Here is a 21,112-nt window from a genome sequence, read left to right as displayed (position 1 = left end):
TCATCAGGGCTCTAAGGGTGCCCAGAGGAATTTATGACGCCAAGCACAGGTGCTACCCAGTGGTGAAAGGGAATAAACTGAGCCTCAGCCCTTAGAGGTTCGGTGGAGGGGAAAACGTTCTCCAATACCTAGGTCTCTTTACAAGTGAGTATAAAACACATCTTCTGCTCTTCAACTTGAAGTTTCATTGTGTTCTCTGCAAGCATGTCAAGCCAGCTCTGGCATCGTTTCTACAAATTCACATGGACATAAAAGACCTTTCTGAATCTGCTAAGTGATGACATAATTCACGATCAAAGAAGCCCAAAAGCATGTACCTGTTTGGTCTTGTCTATTTAGAATACACAGAAAAACTAGGGATATATAAAATTGTAACTGCTCTGACAAGATAGGGCGTATAAAGGGGGAAAAATAAAGTATCATCTCAGTCATTAGTGTTTATTTACTCTGGCAAATTCAACATCCACAGACCATGACTTCAAGTAGAAAAGCACACTGAGCTCTTCTCATTACAGAATCCCTCCCATTAAGTCTTCCCTAAGAACTTTCTTATTTGTACTCAATAAACTATTTAACAGGGTAACCTATCTTTCTTGATATTAGACTTGAAACTAAGGAGGAGTGATATTGTTTGCAGGAAAAGCAGCTGTGGCAGGCAGAAAATTGACAATCTTAGGAATGGCAAATACTTTGTTTACTTAATATCTATTTAACAAATACCTATCATGAATTATGCAAAGTCCTGTGCAGAGGCACAGTGTCTGCCTTCACAAATTTTATCGGCTAATGCTAAAATCAGGTAACTTTCATACAGTGGAATCAGCATTCTTATTGGGATGTGATGGGCTAAATCACATGAGAGAAAATTCTTTCTGGGCACCTGGGTGGCTCAGTCAGTTAAGCACCTGCCTTCGGCTCAGATCATGATCCTGGGGTCCTGAGATCAAGCCCCACATCTATAGCCTAGAACAGGTCAAGGAATCTTCTCTTTGACTTCATTAGGTGAAGATCAGGGATGAGAGTTTTGAAGTGTCTACTTTAGACAGTTACTGGAAAGCTCAAAGGACAAAACAGATGTGGAAAAACAGTTGATGAAAAATACATTAAAACATGCTTATTCATTTATTGACCATCTGTTATATTTTGGGCATTCTGAAGGAAACTATGATCAAGCATATGACTGTCTTCAAGAAATTTAAAACCAAAGAACAAATAAATGAAAAAGAACATGAGATGCAGAAATGGAAAATGCAGGTACAGACAGGAGTCAGCAAGATATATCTCAGTAGGAGAGCCAGCGTGTTCTTAATTATCATTTACCCAGAAATGCCAAGGGAAGTGGATTATACTTGGAAAATATTCTTAGTTCCTATGAAGATGTTAAAGGTCGAGACACCTACTAACTGATCAACATAATACTTATTGGTTGACCTGCATTACCATCCATTACCATCCGTCCTGGGGCTATGGTTACAGAGAAAAGACTACAAGACTTTCAAAGCTCCTATTTTCATGAAGCCCCACTAGAGGAAAGGTATAGAATGGGCTCTGTAGTATTCACTGTGAGTTTAAAAATCTAGAATCAGTATTTATCAGATATATGACCAGGCACTTCCTTGGCCTATTTGAGACTTGTTTCCTCATTTGATGAGTAAAATTTTGTGAAGAGGTTGCTAAGAGGATTTTATAAGATAAAAAATGAAAAATACCTTGTACACTGGCTGACAGGAAATGGAAAAAAGAAAGGCATTTTAAAAATTGCAAGTACATTCAGTGGTACAATTGTTACCCTTTTAAGAAACATGATTCTATGAAATTATACATTCTTATCAAGCAATTTTTCAAAATGTGATTGGGTGTCTTAACTTAGGCTACCAGTGAGACACTGTGTCCTGGTCACGCACAGGCATCTCACCATATGCATGATAGAGTTTCAAAGTGCCAGGTGTTTCCTGAGTCTGAGAAGGTGCAGGTGTACTGAACATTTTTTGCAGCCTCATAAAATTGGTGAGTTTCTACATAATGATAAGGTGCAACTCTGGTATCAGCTTCCTACAGAAATTTCACTTAGTTCCCTTTTCATCCAAGTCAGGGCTTCCCTAATGTTCTATATATTCTTACATCGCAGCACTGTCCTTACCCTGCTGCCTGCCTCTGTACTCTAATGGAATATGGGTGGTTTTTCTGCTCTTATTTTTATGTCCTCAAGTTGCAACATAACTTCTAGAACAAGAGCTTGGGCACTGTGCTCCTGTACCTGCGCTGTCACCTAATTCTCTCTGTGTCCCCTAGAGCTGCTTAACCTTTCTCTAGGTCTTGTTTTCTTACCTACAGGATGAAACTACTAGTAACCAGAGCAGTCTTTATGTAAAAAATAAAGATTGTACAAAGAATACCTAACACAAGGCCTTGACCATGTTCAATAAGCTTTTACGGCTATGGACACCATCATCATCATTATCATCACCTTCAAGGAAAAGAAAGCTAAGGACAGCACTGACTCCACATGGTTTAGAAACATGGTTTTGTGCAGTAACTAATACATAAGCCCTGAAGCCAGATTTTCTGTATTTAAACTGGTTTCTTTTGTGATGTTCAAAAATAACTTATCTAAGCATAATCCCTCATGTATAATAAGAAAAAAAAATCACAGCAATAGTACCTATCTTACAGATAGATACATTATGAAAATTAAAATTATGTCCTCAAAAAATTCACTGTTCACTCAGATATCAAAATATCAGATATTTCAGAAAATTCATCTTATCATACATAGACCTAGTTTTTGGTTGAGATTTCATGGAGTATTAATACATTTTCATAGACGACTCTTGGACTTTCTAAGATGTTTTCCCATTTTAGCAATGGGGATTATTAAAGATTCTTGAGAATTATCCTTTGTGGAATTAAAAGTTCTCTTCTAGAGATCATTCCCATTTTCAACACAGGGGTCAAATTGATCTTAGAAGCTATGAGAGACTGATGGCCTTGCCAAGCACATACTTTTCTCCTTTCTGAATTTGCAAACCACAGATTCCCAGACTGCATTTCAAATGACATTTCTTTTCAAAGCCCGTATGATAATAAATAACTCCCTTGGTCAAACCCCAAAACATATTCAAAACTGGTTAAAACATGCAGGAGTCTTTAATGCTAATTCACCGAGACAAACCAGGTGACTTCTCAGCCTTTGCTGCCCGGAAAATTAGTTTTCATCTCACCTGAAGGTTGACTTTAATTCCATCAAGTTCTCTTGATGTCTTTGTCAGCTGATGGAGGATGTTGGTTCGCTCCTTAAAGACTTCTTTCAGCTGCTTTTCTAGCTCTTCATAGTCCTGTCTAACACAGAAAAAAATCGCATGAGAGCCCCCCAAAAAGTTTCATTGGTCTTCAGCCTCTTTAAACTCTATCACAGGCGCTTGCATTTCAAACAAAATTTAGATCATTAAAACCTTAATTACTAGGATGTTTTGTTTTCCCTCTTCCACCTAAAAGGAAAAAAAATTGAAAACAAAACAGTCTTACAACAAAGGTTTTATTTTGCATTAAGGGTTCTCTAAACCACAGAAAACATCCTGAACAATACTGTCTTTGACAGCTTGAAGATGGTTCATTAGGTACCTCTCGGAAACAGTTATTTTCCATGACATCACCGCACTTCTTCCTAAGGTCTTTGACATCTTACAACATGAGATATGACCTGAACCAATGTATTTCAAATATTTAGACAGGTTCTGACTGTGGGGAGACATACTTGTGGGTAGAGTCAGGGCAGAATGTGGGGGTCTTGCTTCATCTCTGTAGGTAGGGAGGAAACCCAGAGAAAAGACAGCTCTTCCCAAACATGTCTAAGAATCTCTATTGCTATTAAAGAGGTAATGGGGAAACAACAAAGTATCTATGAAATCAGTAAATAAATACAGTAATTAGAGTAAAATTTGAACAGATTGTTAACGAGTTTCAGGAAGGAAAGACATTTAACTCCATATCATCTGTACATATTTTTTTCTTACCTTTCTCCTATGGTCTTTGTAAGACCAGTACTGTAATTCTCATTTTGTAAACATAAAATAATTGAGCTCAGAAGGATCAAGTTACTGCTCTAAGATCCTATTCAAGGAATAGATGGGCAAATAGTGTGTGTTTGTGTATATTTATGTATGTTATGACAAGTGTGTGTGTGTTTAGGGAAAATGTAGACAAGGAAAATGATCGTTTTACTTGCATTTCTTTCCTTAGGGATCATCTGACTATGCCTTCTACCCATTCATATTTTGGGTTAGTTTTTGTAACAGCTTGCTGGGGCTGCTGTCACAAAGTAGTACAGAATGGGTGGCTCAAACAATAGAAATTTTTTTGTCTCACAATTCTAGAGGCTAGAAATTCAAAATCAAACTGTTGGTAGAGTTGTTTCCTTATGAGGCCTGTGAGGGAAAATTCTGGCCCAGGCCTTGCTTGTTTGGCTTGCAGATCATATCTTTCCCCTACATGTCTTTACATGGTCTTCTGTGTGTAACTCTGTGACTAATCTTCCCTTTTTATAAGGACTCCACTCATATTAGTTTAGAGCCCATTCTGGTGACCTATTTAAACATGGTAGCTTCTATCGACACCCATCCCCAGATGAGGTTATATCTAAGGTACTGAGGGGTGGGGAGAACTTCAACGTATGAATTTTGGGGGATACAACTCAACCCAAAACAGTTATTTCATCTATTGATTTAAAGAAGCTCCTGTCCAGTAAGGTTTTTAACTGTCATTATAGCGAAGATATTTTCCATATCTGTTATAGATTATTACATTTACTAACTCCCCAATTTCTTTTTAAATATACATGGGGATAAGTCTTTTCCTTTATGGTGTCTGTACTGCTCTTACACCAATAGATCTTCTACATGCCAATACTGTTCTTTAAAAGTGGTTGTGAAGATATATTGGGTAATTGTTGCTAAACTACAAAATTTATTTTGGAATATATTGTATTTATGTATTTTTCATGTATGTATAATGAAAAGATGGCAATATAATTTAGATAAGCATAGCCAATTGTATTAGCACAGTTGTGACAATCCTTTCTCCACTGATTTTGAAATGAGGTTTTCTGATGTACCAAATTCCTTTTTACTGTATGTTTTGGAACTTCTATTAGGATGTATTGATGAATTGGTTGCAACACTAAATCATGGATTAATTATTAAAGCCGTGTGCTACAATTTGTTACTTCCTATATTTTCCCCTTATTGTTTTTATTCATAGTTTTATTGATACCTTTTCTGTATCTGTGTATTTTCAGTGAATTTTAGAATCAGTTTGTCCATTTCAAAAAACTCCTATAGGGAATTTAATTGAAACTGCATTCATATTATAGTTATATTTAAGGAAATACATAACAAAAGGGTAGCTTTCAATCCAAAGACAGATGGTTTCATATATTATTTTAGGACTTTTATATGATTCAGCAATGCTTTAAAGTTACTTCAAAGTAACTTTTGCTCATTTCATGTTAGACTTATTGCTGTTAATGTGGTGGATTTTTCCACTCCACTGCCTCCATGAATGTTGCTGGCTTCTTTTAAAACTTTGATTAAGTTGATCTTGATTCCAGGTATCTTATGAAAGAAAAGTAGTACTAAACAAAGTAACTATAACAAGGAGTTGCTAGTTGATTTGTTTGTTTTTTTTCAAGTGGACGGCAATATTTTCTTTCAATAATACCATCTCTATGGCAATATTTTCTTTCAATAATACCATCTCTTATTCTCATAACTCTTATTTCTTTCCTTTTTGCTAATTATACTGGCTAAGACCTTCTAAACAATGCCAGGTAGAGAAAATGATAGTAGACCACCTAATTTGTTTGTGACTTTACGATAGCTATATTAATTATGTTTCATCAGCGAGTAAATGTATGTGAATACTTGCTGTAATTTTCAGCTGATACTACTGTTTTCAGGTCATTCTTTTTAAATAAGAATTCTGCTGAGTTGTAGCACTTATGCAGAAAAGAACTACACAATCCCCAGGACACATTTCATGAACTCTCACAAAGTGAACATAGAATAAATTTTAAAAATGAACCATGCACCCTAGATGATAATTCTTTGACTTCACCCATTTATTACATTCGCTCTCTTCCCCAAATATAACCGATATTTTTATTTCTACTACTTCATAATCACTTGCCTATGTCTGAAATTTATGCAAATGTTAAATGCCTGTTATTTGATTTGTTTTATACAACATGGAGTTTGTGAAACTCGTCCATATTATGTGGAGAAATAGTGTGTTAGTTTTTATCACTGCATAGTAAAGTAATAAGTAATTATATTGCAATGCATCTATTCTAATATCAACAGATACCTTTTTCCCCAAGTTTTGACTGTTATATGAATATTTCATAGGCCTTTCATTTAACATACAAATACATGTATGCCAAGTACATAATTAAGAAAGGAATTGCTTCATTATAGAAAATACATTTTCAGCTTCAGTAAATACTGCCAGAGAATTTTCCAAATCAGCTATATCACAGAAGAGGTGAAGAATTTCAATTGCCTCAAAGTCTTATAAACTGTGGTATTGTCATTATTTTTAAATTTCCAGTCACTCTACTTGTTGTACAATAGTACTGCATTTTTAGCTGTAATTTATATTTTACTGGTGATCCAAAGTGAGTACCTTACAAAAAATGATATTTAAATATGATTTTTTTAAAAAAAGACTTTATTTGAAAGAGAATGAGTGAGAGAGCACACGAGCAGGGAGAGGAATCAAGGGAAAGAGAGAAGCAAACTCCCCACTGAGCAGGGGAGTCAACCTGAAGCTCAAACCCAGGATCCTGGGATCACATCTTGAGCCAAAGGCAGATGCCTGGCTGACTCAGCCACCCAGGCGCCTTAAATATTATTTTTTATAAAATGCCTGCTCATGCCTTTTGCTTTTTGCGCATTGGTTTGCCCATTGCTTATTATTTATTTGTAGGTGATATTCATATAGTTCATAGATGAGCTCTTTGATGGTTAAGTGTATTGAAGTGTATCGAAAACATAATTACCTCTCCTGCTGTTGGAATTTTCAATCTCTTAATGGTGTCTTTTGATGAATACACATTGATAATATAAGTATAGATCAAAGTATTCATCTTTTATATTCAGAGCTGTTCACTGGAGTTGTACCACTTAATTTTGTAATTGTATGAAAGATATTTTTATCTGATTATAAATATTATGTCTTACAAACATTTAAAATGATATGTTGCTAGCATATTAAAACATGGATCTTTGTATGATTTTGCATTCAGCAAATTATCAACTATAAAAATTATTTGTGGAGCATTTTGTATTTTCTTACAAGTATAATCATATTGTCTGCAAAGGTATTTTTTATTTTTTCAATCCTTAAGTCTTTTATTTAAATTCTTTATCTTACTTTGCTATCAAGGACCGAGGATTGTTCTACAATGTTCAGTAAAATGTGTAATAAACACATCCTTTGTTTATTCCAAATTGCAGGGATATAGACACATTTTTCTTATTCCAGACTGCAGGAGGAAAAACTTTTAAGACCACAAATATGGTATTTCCGATAGGCTTTTTTAGTTAACTTTTCAATTTTTTAAAATCAGATATAAAAAAATGCTTTATTTTATTTTTGGTTTCTAAATCTGTTCGGTTTTAATCATGAGTGGGATCTGAATGCTGTCCAATATTTTAGTTTTTTGTTTTCTTTTTTTTTCATTGTGGTGTATGTTATTTGCTTACAGCTCTTCTGTTCCTCCCACCCTTAGCCACGTTACACATGTAGGCAGGAGAGAACCCTCCACACCATTCATTTGGTCATGTGACTCTTCAACAGAATGTTAATGGACAGGACACGTTGAAGACTATAAATGTTGTCTGTCTAATTTGGCTTAGTTTCTCATTCTCCTGTTAATGGCCCCATGAAGAAATTCCCCCAGATAACTCCTGCAACTTCAGGCTTCTTCAGAAAGAAAACATATACAGCAAACCTGAATTTGATTCATACTCTGAAGCAGACACACCCTAGGGATGCTTCAACATGAGTTGAAAACTAAATTTGATCGTAAGCCATCAATCAGACTTTCAGAGTAATTTGTAATGTAGCAGTGTCGCAGGAAAAACTGGTCTCACAAATGTATCCACTGAGATGATCACATACATTTTTTCTTTTACACTATTGATGTGCTGGATTATACGGATTCATTTCACATATGACTAATGACTACATTAAATCAAACTGTCATTACTGAAATCAATCATTTTGTTGGTTATATACAATTCTGTTAGATTCAGTTGGTTACTATTTTGTTTAGGATTTTTACATTTATTGTCATGGGAGAAATTTAGTTATAAAGTCCTTTGTCCTCAAATCCATATAAAACTTCGTATCTAGATTATGTTTAGCTCATAAAAAATTAGGACATGTGCCTTCTTTTCCTATTATCTGAAAGAATTTGTGTGAGACTGGCAGTATTTCTCACCTGAATGAGTAGAATTGACATGTAAACCATCTGGTTTGCAGTTTCTTTTGTGAGAAGGTCTTTATTTACAGATTTAACACTTTAAGCGATATGGACTGTTCAGATATCCTTAACTGTCCCTATGTCAATATTAGTAATACTCATTATTTTTAGAAATTTGTCCATTTCATTGTCATTCATTTATTCCATGATTCTTAATGTCAAAAATTTGGCCTAAGCTCATCTAGGCATGGCTCCTTCAGGCTGGGCTTGCTTTTGCTTCTGTGATCATTTCCTGGTCAAATAAATGGCTCTGTTTCTGTGGTTGACTCACTATCAGTTGTGAGTGAAGATAGTGTCTCATGGGTCCCTCATCACCAAGAAAGTTAGCCTGTGCTTATTCATATTCCAACTGGTTAGGGTGCTAAGAAAATCAGCAAAAATAAAGGAGTATTTTCAGATTTAGGCTTCGGAGTAGTATGACATCCCATCTGCCATACTGCCTCTGTCACAAAGCAAGTCACAAGTTCAGGACACATTCAAGAGGCAGAGAAATGCACTTCATTTCATGAGAAAATGTTTAAAATCATATTGTAAATGAGTGTACAAGAATGGTGGTGCTCATATTTCTAAATAATTTACTGCATAGTCTCTGTTGTTAACTTCTTAGTACTTCATTTCTCAGAGATTAGTCCTTTGAGTACTTGCCACCTTGCACTCTAGTAATTCTCCAGTGCCTTCAAAGGGATTTGACATTTTGTTCAGTTTTCCCATTGGTGTCAATGTTGACAATAAATATGTTCAATTTCATATGTTCGGGGGCCATTATTTAGCTAATTATTTTCTTTAGTTCTCAAAGACAATCAGCTGTTTGATTCAATCTCATCTCTTCTCTAACTCTGAATATTTGAACACTTTTACTTGTAACTACTGTCCTAGCTCAAGTCCTCATTATCTATTTATAGCACTATATATTAATTGATTTCTTTTCTCAATCCATTTAATGAGCTGCTCTCAAATCAGGTTTTCTGAACTTACAGTTCTATTGGCATCAACTTAACACTTAAAATATTGGTGCTCTTTGGTTTTGTCAAGGTCAAGGCCATCTTCCCTCTGGCTTGAAATGACCTTTATTCTCCTTCCATTTTCTCTGCTCAGTTTCCGTATCTTTCCTCTTACATGTGCCATATTTAATTATCAATCAAAGAATATTTCTCGAAAATCTTTAAATGTAGTTTTGTCTATTTTCATTTGCATGAATTAACTGAAACTGAAATTAAAATGAAGTTAAAGATTCTCACATCAACCTGGAGTGCCTTCACCTACTCTTGTCAATCTAGATAGAAAAATCACCTCATCTCCCTTTCTCCAGGGAGCTATATAGTTCCTTTCTTTTCAGAATTTGGATGTCATATATTTTATCCACTCCTTCATTTTGAAATTAATTATCAGATAGTATTTTTAATAAACAATTACACACTAGTCTGTATAGAATAATGAATGCTTAGAACTATGTATCTCTTCCTTTTTCTACTAATATTTACTTAATTTAATGATGATCCTAGGTCAGGCCAGCGGGAGCTTCTACAAACTGGTTTCTGTGTCCTGAGACTTGTCCTCACCATCCTTCAAATCCTTCCTTACAATTTTTGCTCCTTTGCTATCCTGTCAGAATGAATATTTCTCACTTTATTCTTTTTTTTTTTTTAAGATTTTATTTATTCATTTGACAGACAGAGAATACAAGTAGACAGAGAGGCAGGCAGGGAGAGAGGAAGGGAAGCAGGCTCCCTGCTGATCAGAGACCCAAATGCAGGGCTCAATCCCAGGACCCCGGGATCATAACCTGAGCTGAAGGCAGAGGCTTAACCCACTGAGCACCCAGGCACCCCTCTCACTTTATTCTAAATGCAAAAATTATAAAAATAAAGCTTATCTTGGAATAATGTTTTAATGTTTCCAATTTACTTTGTTTTTAAGCTTTTGTTTTAAATGAAAAAGTCTTCCAGAGTGTTTCCAGTGTCTTCAGATTTAAGCCTCATAAAATTCAAAGATCTGGAGTAGTGTCATAAGATCTTAAGGTTTGCTTTCCCACAGAAATATAACAAAAATAATAATTGCAGAAATGCAAACTTCTGTTCAACAGATTTGCAGTGTTTCTACCTACATTTAAAGAATCACTTATTATGGCAGCCATAACCATAGTTCCCTGTCATTTATTCTTTTTTTTTTAAGATTTTATTTATTTATTTATTTGACACACACAGAGAGAGAGAGAGAGACAGCGAGAGCAAGAACAGAAGCAGGGGGAGTTGGAGAAGGAGAGGGGAAAGCTGGCTTCCCGCTGAGCAGGGAGTCTGATGTGGGGCTTGATCCCAGAACCCTGGGATCATGACCTAAGCCAAAGGATGCTTAAATAACTGACCCTCCAAGGTACCCCCTGTCATTTATGCTTAAAAAAAAAAACACCATCCAGTATTTATTATATACAAGTATATATCAGACACGGGCAGATGTTTTACATAGATGATTAATTCTCATAATTTCCCAGAAATGTAAGTGATATTACATTCCTTTCACAAGCAAGAAAGCACAGGTTCAGAATAATTTCTCCAAGGTCACAGTAAATGACTGGTTTTCAACCCTGGATACCTTTGATGACAAAATATCACATTATATGGTCTCTATAAAAATTATGGACCCTGTAAGTGTTTTCTTGGTTCCTCCTACAGGTAAGAATCTTTGAGAAAAACAAAACAAAACAAAAATTAGCAATACATTATCCCTAATCCAATAGCATGTAATATACAGGAACGAAGAACCCACATCATGATGAGGATAGCATATGACAAAATGTGACAGGAGTAAGGCATTAGGAGAGATCAACTTCAGGTTAAACAATTATTAAAAATTTCATGGAAAAAAATATTTGTGTTGGGCCTTGAATGACACATAGGATTATTAAATGCAACAGAGGGAAAGGTATCCTAAGCAGAGAGAATGACATAGGTAATGACAATGTATAAGGGAAGTGCTGAGTGTATTTACATTATAAACCAGCAAACAACATCATCTAAAGTGCATATAGGGTACTCACTGAACCACTGGTAAAACCTGAAGAAATTGGTAAAATTCAAATATCAAAACTCTTAAACACCATGCTCAGGAGTTTTAAATACTTTCTATAGGTGATTTATTTCTCTGTGAAATGCCAAGAAATATGTATTTAGGAATATATATAGTCAGATTAATAACTCAAAAGTATATCAAAAGGAAGAAAGATTTAAATTATTCTCCCTGCAGTTGTCAAAGCTGTTCCAAAGTGTATATTGTTATATTTCATACGCAAGCAGATTGAATAAAAATGACTTTGACTTGGCTTGGCCATGGGGCGTTGCAGCAAGGGAAACACTTACAATGTCTGCCCTCAGGAAATTCAGAAGAACTCTGAAACTCCTCTGAATTTTGACAGAAAGGTCATGGACTGTTTTGTTAAAAGACCTTTGTATTACCTAAAGGCACTCGTTCCCTTTTCCTTTTATCAGACTCAACAGTCCATGTGACCACCAGGATGTTTGCAAGGTAATTTTCTTTCAAGGTCTACCAGTATGAACGAAGGGAAGCCAAAGCTGACTATAGATGTGTGGCAGAATTCATTCTGTGCCCCTGTGTAAAAGACAGCTAGAAAAGCATCCTTTGGGAGAAAGAGGGTCTCACATATAAATACAGTCAAAACCTGAAGTATCACAAGCCTTTTGGCTAGAGTATTTTAAACTAAAAAAATAAACAAACACAAACAAACAAACAAAAAACCCCCACAACTCCCAACAATCCTACACTTGAGAATGTATTCATAAAAATAAAAGTCCTGGGCCTTGCAAACATAAATTTAAAGGGGCATTAATCATAAATATCTGGAAACAAAATAAGAGTTCTGGATAAATCATGTTATGTACACTGACAAGGACTCTCCCTGATCAAACTTTAGTCAAGTTCCTCAGCATCTGCCAGGACCATAGCACCAAGTTGTGGCAGGAATCTTGCTAATCAGTTTAGCCAGAATTCCCACCTCCAGTATCTGGGCATCTTGGATACTAATATCTGACATTTTCAGTCTGCTTTCAGTAAGAATCCTGGGTTGACCAGAACCCTCCCATATTCCTAATGTTTCTTCTTCATCATTTTCCATCCATTGACCTCACCCCACTCCTTAGCTGGAAATCCCTTTTTGTCCATGCTGTATGTAAAGTTAAGCTCAGTTCTATACAGAGATCTCTTTTTCCTCAATTGCAATAGTCCCTGAGTAAAAATCTGTTTTTTGTTTGTTTGTTTGTTTTTGTCTTTGTTTTTTTTTTAATTGCTTCAACTACTGTCTGGCTCTGATTTTCTTTGACAACATGATACACTATATTATTTTAAGGTTAAGTTACATGTCAATTAGAGCCGTGAGTTATGTTTAAGTAATAAGAGGAAAAATTAAAAGTGTGATGCATTTATATAACAGTAGTAACAATGAATCATGCTCTGTGAATGTACAAATATGTGTTTGTGTCTGAATGTGCCTATATAGATAGGATCATGTTAGTAAGCATACAAATTTGAAATCAAAAAGGTTAAGAATTGGCAGAGGAGGGTTGCAGGGAGAGGAAATTTATGAAAGGAAGGTCTGAGCAAACAAAGAAAAGAAGAAGATAGACTTTGTTGTTTTTATATAAAATTATGCATGTGTGTGCATGTGCATAAAGACCTCAGGATTTGACGAATTTATGCCAACAACATTTATTAAGTTCGGCAGTGAAGACAGGGTGGGATACATTCTTAATGAATGACTGAGGTAGTAAAAATCCTTTGTGATTAAAGAAATCCATATCAGAGAAAGGATGACTAGACTACCTTCAAAAAGTAGTAAATAATTTCAGAAGGGTTTGCAATAGTATTGGCATGGAATATGAGATCATTAATCACGGAGAAAAATAGTCCTGCCAATACACAATCAAAGTGTTAAGCTTTTATTAACTTCATGTATCTGTACAGAAATACATTTCACCAGGAGTAGAGGAATCCACAACTTTGCATTCTGTTTGATGCATGAAATGAATCTTGTCCTTGGCGTCACTGACAGATAGGAGTTATATTGATTTTGCAAGCTTCTTATGCTGAGTGGTTTCAGATCCTTCCATTCTGCAAATTGTATGTAGTCAGATTCTAAAGCAAGGGGGAAGAGAGCTATAAGGCCTGCATGGTATCTGTGATTCTACAGAGGGAAAAGTCCAAAGGCATCTTTAGAATAATAAAATCACCACCTTCCATTTATATTAATCTCTTCCTTTCAGGACTTCACAGAGTTTAGGAAACCTCACCCCACTGATTTTCACTTTCACTCTAGAAGACACTGGCAGAGACCTATTAAAATGTTAAATGGTTCTGATCACAGCAAATGATAATCACAGGGGGCAAAAGGAAACACTCACCAGAGGTGTGAATTTCTATTACTTTCCAAGGGGGAAACATCTAACAGGAGAAATGGATCCTGGCTCATGTTTACTCAATTTCTCATGTTCCGAGGATCTGATAAAAACTGGCACCCGGGAGAGGCAGACACTATGGCTGCTATCACTCCACAAGCTCCTCTCCTTAGACTCAGGACTCATGGAAAGAACTAGATTCTCCCTGAAGTTCCAAGCTCCTCCCTTCTCTCCTCTTTTGAGCCCCACAGATATAAATACGGTAACATTTGCAGAAATAATGAAGGGGCAGTGGAAGGCTGTGCACACTGCTTTCAGTAATCAGCTCTGCCAAATATTTATGATTCAGTGGGTGGGACCCATAAGCAAAAGAGGCTGATACCTAGAAAGAGTTTTCCTAATCATTACTGAACATTTTGAAGGACTATCCCGCAATCGTACCTTGAGATAAAACATACTAGATAAAACATACTTTTGTACTAAATATGAATAGGAGCACACTAACTACAAAACGTAGATACAATTGCAAAAAACAAACAAACAAACAAAAAAAGAAGTACACTTACCTCTCTCTGCAGTTTCATCTCCCTTCTATTACTCTATATTCTAGTTAAAATACATTTTGTTCTATTTCCTGGATATTCTGTACTCTTTCATAACTCTGCATATTATTGTCTTCTCCAAGAATGACGTTTAGACTCATTCTAAGCAAATAAATTCTTTTTACCCTTCCAGAATGTGCTTAATATGGTTGGCTGCCTAACCACTAATCCTTTCCTCCTCTCTCTTACTGGCATAATCTGCCCACATCAGAGGTTGCAAATACCACCTCTATAATTTCTCAGTTTCCAGCCACATCATATGATTGATTTAGACAATAAGAGATAAGAAGTCACCTAGGTCTTCAGGAATTGTTTTTCCCATTACAAATAGAGGTTTTTTAAAAGGGAAAAATATTAAAAAGGGAAATATTTGGTTGCCTTGACAATCTTGTGCTTCTCCTTCCCCGTTCCCTAAATGATTGGGAACACAAGACATTATTTAGGGAACATAAGACGTTTAGGGAATCATTTAGGGAACATGAGACATAATTTCCAAAGACAGAAGAGAAGCCAGCTTGCTGAAGATTGATAATCTGAAGTATAAAAAAAAAAAAATGTTGGCACTTAATGACATAATTAGGCTGTAAGGCTGTCTCTAAAGGTTCCAACGTGCAGATTTTTTGTTACACGCTGCTCTTAAATGCTTTTATTTCTAAGTCTCCATCAGGTTTTTGAGTGAGAATATCTGAATCTATCCAAATTATTTGTATGTGTTGTGAGTTCCAGACTATCAGCATTGTCTAGGAACTCAGTGGAAGTGCAAATTATTAAATCCCACTCAAGAGTTTCCGAATCAGAATCTCTTGCAGCGAGGTAGAAACCAGAAATCCGTTTTAACAAGCTTTCCAGGTGATTTTCACAGGCCTTAAGGAGGAGGAGCATTCCAGACTGCTAAAAATTAATATAACTTCTCAACAATTGCTTTAAGTGAATCTTGTGCACCCTTTTATTAATTTAATTGCCTAGGGTTTCCCGATGGACCTGATTTGTAATCAGCTTTGTATTAGGCCGCTAATGTTCTCAAAAATGGTATGCATGAAGGGATAATATAAGGTAGAGGTGGTTTTATTGTTTTGTTTTTGTTTGTATTTTTTTAATAAAGGTGATGATCACCTGAATACTTGTCCTGTTTTCTCACCTCTTTCTATCCTTGTCATTTTGTACCTGCTCAACTTCTCACCCTTCTTTCCTCCTCCCAGTATGGCTAGCTTCCTAGGGTACTCATCTGGTCACCCCGCTTCTTAAAGAAATGCTCTTCTGCTATAGAGGCCTCTGAAAAATCGGACTCCTTTTTAACAACACTCTGCTAACACAAATACTAACGTACGACATTGTATGGTGACAGATGGTAGCTACCCTTGGGGTGAGTCTAGCATAATATATACAGTTGTCCAGTCTCTCTATGCTACACCTGATGCTAATGTAACATTGTGTGTCAACTACAATTTACAAAAAAAATACTAACATGCTATAGAATTTATTTTATTACTATGCTCTCAGTTTCTATGATTTTTGAATTCTCACTCTGAAGTGTTCTTGCCTTCTTCAAGTCTCTGTACAAACGTCAACCCCTTGTAAAACATCCTGGATGACCACCCAACTCAGGTAAAACTAATTTTTTGTTATTATTTCCTATTTACACACATCATGATATGTATCTTCACTATATTACTGATCACATTACAGCATAATGATCTGTATAGAGTTAGTTTCTGATTATGAGTACAATGCACAATTATTTTAGAGAATGTATAATCTACATAAAATGTGAAAAAGTATCAATAAATATATTTGATTTTATAATTCAAATATAAGCCCAATTTATCAAATCTTTAATTATATTTCAATAATAAATTGTTAAAGGTAGTAGATTCTCATACCTTACATATAAAACAGAAAAATTCAAAACTATAATACTGTTTTTTTTTTTTTAACCCGGCAGTTAATAATTAGAATACTCATTAAAAATACAGATTCCGGGGCGCCTGGGTGGCTCAGTGGGTTGAGCTTCTGCCTTCAGCTCAGGTCATGATCCCAGGGTCCTGGGATGGAGCCCCGCATTGGCTCTCTGCTCAGCAGGGGGCCTGCCTCCACCTCTTTCTCTGCCTGCCTCTCTGCCTACTTGTGATCTCTGTCAAATAAATAAATAAAATCTTTAAAAAAATAAAGATTCTTGGGCCCCACTACAGACAAACTGTATGTGAATTTCTAAGGGAAAGGTGTTAACAGCTAAGTTTCTGATCACTTTGATCACTTCATAAGAGACAGTCTAAAAGCAGAATTATTTTATCAAATAGTATAAACTTAAATGACTCCGATTATAATTGCCAAAGACTTCCCATAAAATTTCACTAATGGGTATACTTACCATCTTGGCATGAAAATGTCTACTATAGGTTGTGAGACTTTCACCAAAGACCAAGAATTGTTATTCTTCTTATAGATACGGGCAGAGGATTAGTTTCCTAAAACTGTCATAAGAAATTACCACAAAACGAGAGGTTGAAAAATTTATTCTAGGACAGTTGTGGAGGCTGGAAGCCTGAAATCAAGGAGTACGCAGAAGCCTCAAGAGAACAATTCTTCCTTTCCTTTTCCAGATTCTGGTGACCTCACTGCTCCTTCCATGGGGCCTGTATGATTCTAATCGGTGCCTTCATCCTTACATGACCTTCTCTGCTGTGTGTCTGAGTCACAAATCTCCCTGGACTTTTCTCTTTTAAGGACACCTGTCATCGGATTTAGGACCAACCCTATATCAACTATTTAGATCTGATCTTTAACTTAAATCTGTAAAAAGCCTTTTGTTTTCCAAATACATTCACATTCACAGGTTCTGAAGGTTAAGACATGACGTTTATCTTTCCAGTGCCACCATTCAAACTATTACAGATGGAGATACATGAAAGATTTTAAAATTACAAGTGATTCATAAAAAATAGCATCTCTTCTTTTAACCTGGACTTTCGGTTACTTATGTAATTTAGATCTCTCCTATGGCACCGTGTGTGCGTGTGTTTCCCAAATAAAGCAACCATTCATGAGCTTTGACTATTTTTGACTTTCTGGACTAACTTTGACTATTGGTAATTCAGTGTTTTATCATTAGTTGTCATTAGAAGAAAATCAATTTTATTACTCTGATGCCTTAACTACATATTAAATTATATATTTAAGTCTTCCCTCCTGTTTTCTCTTATTCAAGTATGTACAATGTTTCTGCACATTCCTGTTAAAAATGGGCTAGAAGCTGGATGTGGAAATTTAAAATAAACCATTTGTAAGTAGAGATACTCTATTACTGTCTCATGTGGTGTATTTAAAACATCCATATGACAAATGATCAGTGGAAGACCAGGACAGGCTCTGTATTTGGGTGGGTCTGTAGGAGTGTGTTTTGCCTCTGCTCTGCACTCCCTGTGCTGGTGTCATCCCCAGCCCACAAACACTTTACCAACAGAGTCTACCAACAGAAGGCGGTTTGAGCCCAAACCAAGCTGCCTGCTATTCAAGGCCAAGTCTGCAATAGCGGTAGTCAAAGGACATCTGTGGGCCATGAGGAACAAAAAAAGATGTGAAATGGGAGACATAAGGGAATTTAATCAATCTGAAAAACAGATATGAATCATAATACTCAGAAAAACTTTCAATTGCTCATCCAACACCACCTGACAACCAATAAGCTCTTCTGTGTTTTCTATCTGGTATTTTTAGGAATGGTGGCCCTGTATGGTGCATTTGAAACAGGGTCTTGTCCAAAATACTACATAAACCTACACACAGATGGCATGTACACGTGCGCACACATACACAATGCCCTGGCTTTATAGACCGTTGTTTTTTTGTTTGTTGGTTTGTTTGTTTGTTTTAAGAATTTTTTTTGTTTGTTTATTTGACAGACAGAGATTACAAGTAGGCAGAGAGGCAGGCAGAGAGAGAGAGGAGCAAGCAGGCTCCCTGCTGAGCAGAGAGCCCGATGCGGGACTCGATCCCAGGACTCTGGGATCATGACCTGAGCCGAAGGCAGCGGCTTAACCCACTGAGCCACCCAGGCGCCCTGTTTTAAGAATTTATTTGAGAGAGAGAGAGAGAGAGCGAGCAAGTTCAAGTTGGGGGTGGGTGGCTAGTGGCAGAGAGAGAGGGAGAAACAGGTTTCCTGCTGAGCAGAGAGTCAGATGGGTTTGATCTCAGGACCCTGAGATCATGACTTGAGCCGAAGGCAGATGCTTAACTGACTGAGCCACCCAAATGCCCCTATAGACGGGTTTTAATGAAACCTCTGCCGCATATTAGTTCTGTGAATTGGGCCACTTCATTCATACCTTAGGGCCTTATTTTCATATTTGAAAAGTGGATATATTTATAACCTTTCTTGAAGGACCATTGAGAAAATTTTTGTAAAAGATAGCAGATGAGGGAAGAAAATGAATAAGTGACTTCAATTGTTTTCCCTTCCTTCTTTCTCTCTCATTTTCCTTTTTTAGCAAAATACTTTTAATTATTTAGATCTGTAAAGATGGCCCCAGAACACAGTGTTAAACAGACAAGTGGTTTTTTTTGTGGAGGGGAGGAGGGTTACAAAGCGAATTTATAGATATGGAATCTATGAATAATGAGGTTCAATTATAGATACAAATGACTTCCCATGAGGAACCAAGGGCTGACTGAGGATGAATGTATTGTCTATAGTCAACAGCTAGTGGGTGATGGATTTGAAATATTCAAGCTGAGTTTAACTCCAGAGTCTGGCTATTAAACACCTAGTACTAATTATTCATATCAGTCAAAGATCAGTATAGCAGTAGTCCATATATTCTTGAGAATGTTCCATATGCACTTGAGAAGAATTTTTATTCTGCTGTTTTAGGATGGAATGCACTGAATGTATCCTTTAAGTCCATCTGATCCAGTGTGTCATTCAAAGCTATTGTTCCCTTGTTTATTTTGTTTAAATGATCTGTCCATTGATATAAGTAGGATGTTAAAGTTCCTACTTTTATGATATTATTATCAATTAGTTCCTTTAGGTTTGCTATTAATTGTTTTACACATTTGGGTGCTCCCATGTTGAGTGCATAAATATTTACAATTGTTGGGGCATCTGGGTGGCTCAGTGGGCTAAACCTCTGCCTTTAGCTTGGGTCATGATCTCAGGGTCCTGGGATTGAGCCCCGCATTGGGCTCTCTGCTTAGTGGGGAGTCTGCTTCCCCCTTCTCTCTCTCTGTCTCTCTGCCTGTGATCTCTCTCTCTCTCTTTGTCAAATAAATAAATAAAATCTTTAAAAAAAAATATTTACAATTGTTATATCTTCTTGTGCGACTGCCCGCTTTATGATTATATAATGCCTTTCTCTGTCTCTTGTTAGAGTATCTAAATAAGTCTAGTTTTTCCAATATAAGCATTGCTACTCCAGCTTTCTTTTGGCATTCCATTTGTGTGATAAATGTTTCTCCATCCCCTTACTTTTAATCTGCAGCTATCTTTAGGTCTAAAATGAGTCAGCATGTAAAAAAAAGTTGGATTAAAAAAAAAAAAATCCAAAAAGGGAAAGGAGAGGTAGCCTGAAGGAGTCAGTATGGGGGAGAGGGGAAGTGAAGAGGGGATGATAAGTAGAAAGGTAGAAGGAGAGAAATTACTCAGAAAATGGTGGGAACCAGGAAGTAAGGAAAAGAAACTTCATACACAGAAAATACTTCACAACAGGTCAAGACAGAGACTTTCAAAAATAAGGCTGGCTTATAAAGTATTCAATGTTGCACTGTTTTCTGAGTTTTGCCTGGTGCTCACTCTGTCATCACCCACAATTTTCAGGATCCATCTCGTGTTGTATTTTGGGAAGTACTAAAAGAAAGTGGGGCTGCCCCCTACTCTGCCCTCTTCTCGTGACTACGCCCAAGGGATTCAAGAACTGAGAGAGAGCAACACAAAATGAGAGAGAGGAGAACGGCGGCAAGCAGTGTTTAGTGGAAGCAAGGAATCTTCGCAAACTTTCAGAACAGATGGGGGACCTCAGAGCCCCAGTGTTACTAAAGGGAGAGGCAATGCATTTTCCTCTTCCCACGGATGGAAAGGAGACTCAAAACTTCTTTTTAATACATAGCAGAGAATAGATCCTGAGTCTTGGCAACTCCCACAGAGCCCGCCTTTCTGTAATAACAAAGTAAGTAACATGCTCTCAACATTCATTAAATGTTACTTTAGCAAGTTTCCTACCTCTTGCCCCCACCCCAGTACGGCCAACATCGTAGAAAAAGTAGCCATTATCATTTTCATAAGATTATAAAACAGGACATTGGCTTCCAGGCAATTTTCTGTGCCTTAGGACTATTCTTCCCTGCATCTGTAGAAAGTGTCAAGTACCAGTCATCACACAGTGCACAGTGAAACTTGCTCGGTTGCCCCAGGAGGTAGTCTCACCCTGGGGGTAACAAAGCCCCGTTGAAGCTTTCGTTCAGCACTTTCTAAAAAGGCAATCAGCAGCTTTAGCCCGATTTTTTTCACCCAGCATTACAAGCGCATATTTTGCAGTTTAAACTGCTGGAATTTCTGAGTAGCTGGTTTGTTA

The 21,112-nt window shown here is 36.5% G+C and overlaps 1 protein-coding gene across 1 annotated transcript in view; it reads right to left on the bottom strand.

Moving 5' to 3' along the window:
- Window positions 1-21,112, bottom strand: part of LUZP2 (leucine zipper protein 2) — a 462,794-nt gene that overhangs the window by 252,025 nt on the left and 189,657 nt on the right. Inside the window, exon 2 of the mRNA XM_059138518.1 lies at window positions 3,222-3,335. The gene's annotated coding sequence lies outside the window, so the exon portion shown is untranslated. The remainder of the gene's footprint in view (window positions 1-3,221; window positions 3,336-21,112) is intronic.

The sequence above is a fragment of the Mustela lutreola genome, chromosome 1 (assembly GCF_030435805.1).
Source record: "Mustela lutreola isolate mMusLut2 chromosome 1, mMusLut2.pri, whole genome shotgun sequence".
Taxonomy (NCBI): Eukaryota; Metazoa; Chordata; class Mammalia; order Carnivora; family Mustelidae; genus Mustela; species Mustela lutreola.
Note: the sequence above shows the minus strand (reverse complement) of the source record. Positions and strands in the feature narration are given on the sequence as shown.